This window comes from Pyrgilauda ruficollis, unplaced genomic scaffold (genome assembly GCF_017590135.1).
Source record: "Pyrgilauda ruficollis isolate IOZ18807 unplaced genomic scaffold, ASM1759013v1 scaffold26, whole genome shotgun sequence".
Taxonomy (NCBI): domain Eukaryota; kingdom Metazoa; phylum Chordata; class Aves; order Passeriformes; family Passeridae; genus Pyrgilauda; species Pyrgilauda ruficollis.
Window position 1 is genome coordinate 5,931,081 of NW_024523933.1, and position 11,507 is coordinate 5,942,587.

Below are 11,507 nucleotides of genomic sequence, written 5' to 3' on the forward strand. Positions count from 1 at the left end.
ACAGGCTGCCTGACTAGGAAGACACAGTGAATGAGGCCCTCTCTACAGAGAGAGGAGTAGCTTGGGGTATGCTTGCCTTTGTACTGCTGGGGGACTCCAACAAGTTGGAGTGATCCAATAGACTAAGCTTTGTGTAAGCGCAAATTTCACCACATGTGCAATTGTTATTATTCCAGATGTAGACAAGAGGTAGACAAGAAGGTAGCGAATAAAACCAAAGCTGATTACTTGGAAGTGTACTTCATACATGAAAATTGCTATGATCCAATTTTATTTGAACTAATTTCAGAACTATTCTTGTGTTTCAAGTGATGAATGCCATTTGAAACATAATTTTATTTAAAATTAAAGCATTGATAGTATTCTAATATATCAGTGTCGGTCAATTATTTCATCACATTTACTCAAGATTAATGTATAACATAATTTATTATTAATATCTGAATAATTAAAGAGGGCCAGAAAATGAGTAATATCATTCATTTTGTAACAGGAAGACTATATTGCAATTATTGAAAAGAAGAATGTGATTGATTCTATATGAAACAGAATGTTTTATACCTGGAAAAATTCAGTTTAATTAATAAACAAATCACTCAGATAATAATTCTTCTAAACATACATGATATGATTTATTAAAAGCCAGAACCAGAAATTGTTCTAATCAGAGGAATAAATACAGCTGGTATAAGAAAGACCTCTATTTTATCCCAAAGATAAAGAAAAGGTATCTTTTCTGATACTATAAACAATAGAAGTAGTATGTGCAGCTGCTTCATTACTTTAGTTTATTTCTTGCTAGAAGAAAGTGATTGCTGTGGCCATTCATATAATATTAAACCTCAAAATATTTTAAACTTGTTTTTCATGTTAGTTTTAATGTCTCTTCCCTTGTCACAGCTGCTGCCTTTGTATGCTTTTAGAGATAATTTTCAGGTTAGAGTGTTGATACTTTAAAGAATGGTATTGTAGTTTCCAGCTGCATTCCCAAAGTACCTTCAGTTCACAACAAACTCACAAATCACAAGAAAAATATTTTTCTTTCTGCACGTGTGTGTGTGTTTGTTTATTCTGTTATCACAATTCATTTCAATTAGGCTTGTTTTTTTTTTTTGTCTTAAGATCTTGGAAGTCACATATCACCACAAAAAATTCTGGAAACAGTGTTCAACAAATTATTTCTGGTGCCATATGTCTTGGAATCCAATGCAGTATTTTAATGGTGTTCCTGTGTGGCCGATCATTACATCATTAAAAAAAAGGAAAAAAATGCAATTAATGAAATAATGAATTTAAAAATACATTATTTGTTAAAAATTAGAGATTTTAAAGAAAAATATTGTTTTTTCAGACAGAGAAAAGGAATCATTAGATTTTATAACAAATTAAACATACTTTTCTGCCTGCTGCTCTTGATTTAAAATTATTTATATTCATGGCACAAGTAATTTCCTGCAATACCTCAGTGTTCTCCAGAATGTTGCTCACATCATGGAAATCATACAGAATTCATCTTACCTAAACTTTATTCATTGAGAGGTAAGGGCATAATCTAAGCCATTTGTCTAAGTTACCTTGTACTAAATGGAAAAGATAAGCATGATTTGTTCTTTCAAGGCAACTCGTTCCATCTGAAATATGTGGGATGGATTTTCATCTCCAAATGGTTTTTTATTTCAATCAAATATAATCGGTATATAAAAACACGGTGTGTGGAGTGAATGCCCTTGCCTTTAAGCCTCAAAAACATTCCAGATTATTTTTCCAGTCCCAAGTTAGCCCATTTGTACCACAACTAGCTTCTAATTAGCGGTTTTCTAATAATTTCTCAGTCTTTTATACTTGGTTCATTTTGCCAGGCCTTTTAGAGCTTTAAACTGCATTGGCCACACAGTGACTGGTAAATATAAAGAAGTCTTTATTGTCAGAGTTGTGGCCAGTGTGGAAATAATTTGTTGGGATCACTGTCAGTTGACAACTTTTGTTGTTCACAGAGTGGATTATTTTCAAAAGATAGTATTTCCCTAGAGAAAAGAAAAAAAAAAATAGCACTTGGGATATTTGATCAGTTGTTTTTTCATATTCAAGAAATGAACCAAGTAGGCCAAAAAACAAAGTGGCATCTTAAATGACTTAAAAATGGATTGATTTTTTTTTTTTTTTTTTAAGCTTATGGGGTGTTTTAATATCTTAAATAATGTTTTCTAAAACCTGTGGTTTTATTTGGTTAGAAGTGAAGCAGTTTAACTGCAATTGCTATTCTGAGAAATGGCGAGCTTTTGGTTAAAGAAAGAGGTACTTGAGATATAAAAAGACAGAAAATCAGTATAAAAGACTTGAGAGACAGAATTAGCACTTGAGTAAAAACAATACATATGACACCTGAGAACACTGCCAGACAAAGAGGGAAAGCAGGGAACAGAATACTTATTGCCAAGGCCAATATTCAGAGAACTGTAGAATGCACTGGATTGGAAATGACCTTTATAGATGGTCCTGCTGCATCCTCCACTGGATCGGTTTGCTGCTATGCAGATAGGCTGAGCGAGATGGGGCTGTTCAGCCTGGAGAAGAGAAGCCTTCAGGGAGAACTTATAACACCTTCCAGTATATAAAAAGGGTCTAAAAGAGAGCTGGAGAGGGGCTTTTCACAAAGACATGTAGCAACAGGACAAGGGGTGATGGCTTTAAATTGAAAGAGGGTAGGTTTAGATCAGAAATTAGAAAGAAATTCTATATGGTGAGGGTGGTGAGATACACCTCAAAATGGGTTGCCCAGAGAAGTTGTGGATGCCTCATTCCTAGCAGTGTTCAAGGTTAGAATGCACAGGGAAAAAGAAACTGCTATAATGTGATGTTCAATATAAACTTTTATTTTCTCTCATAAGAAATAAATGGTAATCTTGTAAGGTATAGTAGAAGTCTGATGACGCAACTTTGGCCTACAACACTCTAAAAATGTGGTGGAATAAATAAATAAAAATGACAAATTAAAACTAAAAATACATTAATATGTTAGGAAAAAAAGGCCTAGAAGCAGAAGACTAAATAATGGGATTAACATTATGATCACAAAATAAGAAAAAAACATAGTAGCTGCATGTGGGATGATGTAAAACATCTGAGATTATTGATATGACATCTAAGGATGCCACACTAAAGATTTGCACTCTTTGAGACAGAATCATAGGCTGATCAAAATCAGAGAATGCAATTCAAGGAAGTTGTAGTAGTAATCTAACAGGAATTTCAGAAAGTGAAGAAGTAAGTAAAGGGCTTAATCTTCAAAAAACATGATTACCATTTTACAACCTGATAGAAGATAACCATTCTTTAATGATGAATACAAGTATGCATTTCTGGATGTTTTATATCTGTCCCCATGAGTCAGTGGTTCATTGCTACCATAAATGAATTGTCTTTTTTCAATGTATGTGTTGCTCTTGTCCATGTACTTGAATGTCTTGAAAGAAGACTGTAATCTGCTGTATAACGTGAATGAGAGTAAGCTTCAAATATCTCTTTTACTATTATTTATGCAGTGAAATAAGCAGTTTCGTCATCACTTCCAGTCCTCACAAATTCGTAATCACAAATAACAGTAGACGCACATTTTTATTCATTCTTCAAAAACCTCAGATGCTACTGAAAGAGTGGAACAGGTTTTGGGAGGAGGGATTGCCATATGGAAAGCAAGTACAAGAAAAGAGCAAACATAGAATAAAACATATGGAAAAATGTCTGTATGGAATAAATCAAGTTAGTCTTATGGAAGTTATCTTTGGCCTCTCCTGACTTTTATTTATGCCTCTGACCAGCAATTGCCTTCATCTTATCTTCTACCAGTGCTGAGGAAAGAGAAAAAAAATTAAAATGAAATTACAGGAAAATAAACAAAATGTTCCTGCATGGTAAAATTTCAATTTCTTTGAGATAATTTTCAGCTAGAACTACAGAAGAACTCTGATTCAAGGCATGAATATGCTGCCCTTTACAATGAATTAACTTCTTGAGGATTCCTTAAAATGTGTTACATGCTACAGATTTTTTTCTACTAGTAGCAAGTTAATTTGCATTATGTCTTATTGTTTCAAATTAAAAAAAAAAATTAAGAGATAAGGACAACATTTCATGAAATGAGTGCTAGATTACATGATATGGGATTTTTTTGTAAAATAAAATTTTAATATCAGTTTCCACATCCATGACTTCTTGCTAAGATAAAGACAAAACCAGGTAGTTTACTAAAAATGTTTCCAATGCAATGCATTGTATTTATATTAGTTTATAAAAATATGTAACTGAAAATACAAACCAATCTAGCATATTTTCTAGTAAGAATTTTTAGGTAAGCAAGCAATGCATTATATTTTAGACAATGTGGGGTCTGAATTATATGGAAGATTACACAGCTATTACTTGCTGTTGAGAGGATATTATTTAATTTTACTGCACTAAAAAAAGCAAATATAAGAAAAATAAGCACCACTTATAGAACTGAAATTTTATGGCAAATAAAATTTTATGCATCAATATGAACATAAAAAACATATTTAATTTTCTTCTCTTTTAATTTCATTTTCAAATAAGGAATAAAAAAAATGTAGGTAGTTAGAATGGAGTCATTATGATACGTTAACTAGCTACATTTGAAATATCTTTTCTGCGTGTGGACAAATACAGGAAGTTTCAAAATGTGCCAGAAAAGACTGCATGTTAAAAATCACATCTAATATAGGTGTTTAAATGTAATGTCTTTGCACAAATATGTGTTTAAGCTTGTATAATAGAGCAAATATGTCTCGGGTTCAGATGAGCTGATGAGCACTGAGCGTGGCTGTTAGAACAGAGAATCCTATTCACCTTGTTCTAAGGTAAATATTTGCTTGTGATTTTTATCTAATATGGATTTACAGCTTCATTTGAGTTATCCAGAATATCTGCCAAGCTTCCACTTGCATTCCAGAAATGAACAAGACTACCGCTTGGATCACTGTCATATTTGCCAGCCTTCTGGGGATTTCTTGGATCTCTAAGACATTTCGGACTGCACTAGATATCTATGTCTAGCAAATTCAGTCAAATATCTAGTTGGATGCTGTTATATGCACTTAGAAATTTCCATTTAAGTGCCTTGATATATGAGCTCATTTCCACCCCAATGGATCTGGGATGACATTATTAACTTGGAAATAGGTTGTAATAGGTTGAAATTGGTTCTTGGAACAGAAAAAGAACTCACTGATTGCGGACCAAAATCTGGCTCTGCCAAATTTGAAAGAAATTTTCTAATCCTTACATTATTTCAGGTTGGCAAGAGATAAGAAATTTCCAGCTAGCCAAGGAAGTGCTTTCCTTTGATTATTATCTGATTGTAGAGTTCTAGCATAACCACTGTAACATTGCAGCTACCATTGTAATGGCAATCTGTAGCACCTCTCTGCCTCAGGATGAACAAGCCACTTGTTGAAATCCTGGCTGACAATCTTCTGCCTTAGTCACATTACATTATAAATAGAACTCCAGTACTATGTGTAAAGAAAAGTAGTTAAACCTACAGATATGAGTTCTCATAGTAGGTATCTTTTCCACTAAATATTTTCAGAAATGTGGGTTGAAAATAACTTAGCCAGAGAGGAACATCCAAAATGCTAATTAACTTGCAGAACAGTAAAATAGGTAGATATGTAAATATCAGTAAATATCAGTATTGATATTTAAATATCAGTAACTGTGCACCAAGGCACCTGGGTTGGGTAAAATCACCTTTTAGATCTGAAGGTAAAGGATAGCAGGGCACACAAAAAGTATTTACAACTGATTTATGTAAGTTTTCTAAGAGAATAAGGAAAAGAAAAAATAGGAAACATTGAGCAACTGATTTATAGTAAATGCAAGAACTGTGGCTTTTTAAGGGCATAAGTCACAATAATGGACTAGACAAGTTTTCTAAGAGAATAAGGAAAAGAAAAACTAGGAAACATTGAAACTAAATGTGGAACACATCTGAAATTCTGACTGTCATGAGGGCTCTAGTAACCCAACACAGCCTCAACAAAGCATCTTTAAGAGGTTAGATATCTCCAGGCTTCCTGCTTTTATGTGACTAAGTTGTATCTATAGCAACAGATGACTAGCCTTAGCTGTTATTTCAAGAAAGGCAGCAGAAAATATTCCTTCCTGACTGTTTTCTTCAGGTGGATATGTTGGTGGTAAAATATCCTAATTCCCACCCTCTACATACATCCTTTTTGTTTGGAAAGAACCCAAACTTCTTTGAAGTACTTCTAAGTAAAGATACATGTGTGTGTGTTTTCAAATAAGCCTAACAATGTCAAAGCTAATCTCAGTACTGATTTTGATTTGCATGTTCTGACAATACCTTCAGATATGGACCACTTGGTGCTTAATTATGTACAGTAGCAATTGTCTCCTATAATTTTAGATTTAGCCAACCTAGACAACTGCATATGTATTAAAATTTTTGGGCAAGCCAGACTCATAACCTCTCTCACTGGAAGAAACTTATATCTGAGTTTTATTCCTTATTGTCTCTCTTTCAGTATCAATTATATATTCAAGACTTCTCTCATATGTTTTGGTGTAGCTCAGCTTTAGTTTCACAGTGGCACAAATTCCCTGATGCTACCTCTTAACTTCTTGTTTTTAAATGTTTAATGTCATGGTTTACCTCTTGCATTTTGATATTGAACTTGATGATATAGGTCACTGATTTTCAGTTAATTACACATTAATAAATCCATAAACTGTTTTCATCTTTATTAAACAGCTTGAGTTGAACAGTTTTTATCTGCAAATATATAAATATTAATTTACCAAGTATTATGCACATGAAAAACTGCCTGTGCTTCCCAGTCTACAAACTAGCACAGAACCAGCACACTCAAATATTTTTAAGGCAAATGAAGCTGCCTTAAACTGTTTCTCTGCCTGAGGACACTAGCTTATTTACTGCTCAGTTTTTCTGTTGCAGGTATGCAAAGAATTAATTTCATCTGACACAGTAATACATGAATTATGTCTGTGTCAATTCTGCTTTATTCCTATGTTTTCAGACTATGAGAGAGCAATAACTCATTGCAAAGTAAATTATTTTAAGGAATTTCTTTCTATGGATCTTGTAGCACAATGAGAGCTAATTTTCCTGTCTTTTCCCCACTAAGATATCAAAAGCTAATCTTGAGTAGTAGTGTAGTTTTTCTGAGATGCTTCTGCATCTGACTAGTATTTACTGTATCGGTTATGCCAGAACTGTCAATGTGAAACCTGAAATACCCATTACAGAGTTTCTAAGTAACTTTGTGATATATTGTGCAAGTGTTTAGGATTTCTGATAGTTTGATTATATCTAGAATACTCATTGAAAATTTTCCAAAATGGATTTTTTTTCTTTTTCTTTCTTTTTTTTTTTTATTTTTTTTATTTTTGAGATCAGATACCATTAAAATTTTATGAATTTGTCAATGATCCCCTAAAAAGTATCAAATGGGATTCATGAGATTGAGAAATGACCCTGACAAAACTTCATAATAACACAGGCTCCACAGTTTTGTTTTTATTTTTTTTTCTTGATTTCTTCTTTTATTTTTAACTTGATTTCTTTCTTCAGAGTATTTTCTGTCTGTAAATCTTGCTTAGGGTTCTTTTTGGACTGTTATGGTTCTAATATAAAGACATAGTTCTGGGCACTAATGAAGTCACTGTAACCAGAACTCAAGGTCTTCCATGGCTCTAGATGTTAAAGGTTTGCATTCAGATTCCTATGAGAATTGGACTGGTTTTCAAAGAGCTTGAACATACCGTCTTCCCCATAACCCAAAACAGGAACTATAAATCCTAAACAATGCTTTTTAGAAGCAAACTTCTCTATACATTGCTATATCGATTTTTAGCTCCTACTGTTCAACTCTGTCCTAATTAATGTTAGTTCTGTTTTTTTCAGTTTCCTTTGTAGCAAACAAAATTAGAAACAGAAAATGTTAATATAATATTAAGTCATATCTTGATGTGTTTCACTTTGTTTTTTGTTAAGGTACATCGGGAAGCTCTTTGGTTTAGACAGCTAGATGTATAGAATTCAAATTATGGCAAGACACCAGAAACATAGCACTACAGGGGTTTTTTGTTCCAAATTTTGGCATTAGGCTATTCTGTATATTTGGAATATATCAGAGAATGGATAAAAAATTCCTTGGGGAACCTGAAGAATGGTTTCCAAGTCAACCTTGAAGACACTCCATTTCATATACAGAAAGAGCTTTAAGGACAGTGCAAGAAAAGTCTGGTTTATTTCACCAACTGAAATCTGCTAATGCCAAAAAAATCTGAATAATGCCAAAAAGGAACACTTTGTTAAAGCAACAAAAAGACAAATAAAATAGGATATGTCTTCTGCCAATACTTTCTACAGTAGCAGCAGAAAAACAGACAGAAAATAGTTGAAATCTAAAATCAAGAATAGCTGATAACAATTTAAAGTGCTTTAAGTGACTTTGATAGAAATCTTCCTTATTACTTAAACTACTTAATTATTTTATCAAACTTATACTTCAAAGCAGGTGAGGCTACAGAATGCTTTATATGATCTCATAATTATGAATTCTTTGCTGCACCTTTCTTAAGCTCTACATTAATTTATACATGAGGGCAAGAAGCTTCTTGAGGTTGATCTATCAAACATGACAATATTTAAAAATAAAATTAACAGACATGTCTCAGCCCCCTTCACCCCCTATGAAGCAAACAACTGCCAAGAAAACAAGTCTCAAAAAACAGATTGAAAGCTGTGACTCAGGTTAGGCATAGGAATTTCTTTCATTCTTTATGATACTCTGTTACTTCTTATGTCTACAGGTTGTTTAGCTTCTGCAGCAAATACAAATTTAATTTGTGTAACAGGACCATCTGTTGAGGTTACTGTGTTTGCTAGCTCCTAGTCATCAATTTTTGATGATGGCAGCAGAAAAATATTCAGTCTTTTTGGACATATGTTTCCATCTTCTAGATACTAACTTTCAAGTCATAATGTCTTTGGTCTCCTTTTTCCTTTTCTAAATGTTTTGATGGAAAGATTTTGTCTCTATTCTGCTGATGCTAACCTGCATCACCCAGATGGCATATTTTAACCTGATGTGGCCATTATCTCACAGATGATGTGAAGTAGTGTAAATGCTTTCAGCAGCTCCTTGTGTGAGCGGCGCACATAAGCCCAAACCTTGAGATGAGGGCAATCTTCACATTCATTCTGTGACCAAAATGCCACTGAATAACATAACCTGTGGATAGATCTTGACATCAGCCAGCTGCCATTCTGAATTTATACCTAAATTCACATCCTACTTAAAACAGAAAAATTCACATCAACTGCTATTTGTTTTCCTGCTTCTGTTTCTTTATCAACAGTTTCTCATTCCACTCCAGCAACTGCTGCTTCCAAGTATGCTTATAGCACTATTATTTCTTTCATCAGTATTTATTGTTTTCAAAAATAACAAAGAGAAAACAATAGGTTTCACTATAACCTAATTGTAATATTAATGCACACCTGCATCCCAAAGATTCCTGTCTCCAAGGTACGATCACCCCTCGCTGGATATGCGCTCTCTGTTTTTTTTAAACTGTATTTTAAAAAATGAAGTGAGAGGATTTTACATCAATCACTTACAAAGGTATGCATGACTTGAGTCACTCCAGCTTCACCTAAACATAAAGAAATAATATAAAAGTAAGTCAAGAATGGAGGAAAAGTTAGGGGATACTCCATCATAACTGCTGGGATCAGTCAATGGACTGAACCTGTCTTCTCCCCCATGGTGACACCTACCGGGTAAGAACAACACTCTATGCATGCTGAATACTTTTTTGGGACTGGAGCTTGCCTGTGGATTGCTTTGAATATGTTTTTGCAATCAGATACTCTCACCAACAATCCTCAAAACTTAACCTGTTACAATTTTGTATTAATAAAGAGTGTTATTCCGTAAAATTTTAGCGTGAGTCCTTCACGGGCGCTGGCAGTCACTGGCAGTGAGTAATATACTCAAATACAGTGGAAGACCCACTACTGGGTCTCTATCAGGGTGTATTTCCCTGGCTAAGTCAGTCAAACTGTCCTCCAATCCAGCAGGATTGTTCAGTGAAGGTCCCCTTAACGTGGTGCTGACAGGCTGTCAGGCATAATGGTCTTCACTTTCCTGGGGTGCTGACAGAAAAATTAAATAATAAGGGTTGAGTAAATGTCCCCACACTAAGGGTCAAGTAAATAGACCCTTTTCACATGACAAATGTGACCGCAACACACTATGAATTTGGTTTTATTTTTATTTTAGTCATCTCAAAATATGGAAACAATTTTAAAGCTCTTATAAGGACAATCAGATTTCACCGTTATGAGTGAATGACGTGAACGGGTTTTTCTTATCTAATTTTTCTAACTAATCACTTTTTCTCCCTTCACCATAAACACTATGAATCTCCTGCCACATATCATGAATTTATTAGAATTGCAGGAAAAAAAAGTCATGACATGGGAATTTCATGGACATGACAGATGACAGCATAAGGAGCTGCAACACTGCACAGGTGGCTAAGGGAGAAGAAATAAGAAACATCCAAACAACACAGGCAGCAGAAATAAAAGAAAACACTGGGATCATTTGGAGAGCAGAGTCCTGCAAGGCCAGCATTGCCTTGGTAGTTTCATTGTCTGAGGGAGAGTGGAAGCTTTAGACACAGTTTATTAAAGAAGTTCTGCTGCTGTGTTTGAAGGTCACAAAGGACTCCTTTATGTATTTAAACTCTTTCACTGAAAGGGGTTTAAATATGGATAAATCCTGTCATAGCCTCAGATTTTGGCAACAGTTTAAATTTAAGGAATTATTTTGGCCCTAAAATTTTAATGATGGCAAATCAGATATATTAAAAAAATGTATATATTAAACGGACAAAAGATCTTAATCAGAATTGCTCACTATAGAGTATAAAAGTAAAAGAGCTACTAGTAGATTACAGCATAACATAAAACAGTGCATTATATTAAGGTACTTATGTTAAGGCTAGCAAAGAAATAGTCTCAATTAGGAATTGAATGTAACTTATCACCAAATGATGATAATGTACACAGATTCCTTCACTTACCTCTGAGAAGCAACGGGGAAATAGGTGTCCCTATTCACAGGAGAAACTCCACACAATTCCAGGAAAGCATATAAAAGTTTTCTACCTTTTGAAAGTTCACTGTGGCTTTTAGAGTTGTAAAGTGAATGAGTGTTAGTCAGAAATTCAGCTTATCTTTCCAGCTCCCACTTAACAGTAAGATGTTTATTGAAAACTGAATGATGCCAGACTAATCTTAACCCCATGCTGCAAAAATAACTCGTTTTAAGACAGCTTGTCCTGTTTGAGTAACTAACAGATAAGCTCTTCTAAGGGGAGTAAGATGCCCTCCTACATCCAGCTGTGACATCATAAAATTCACAGATGATCCA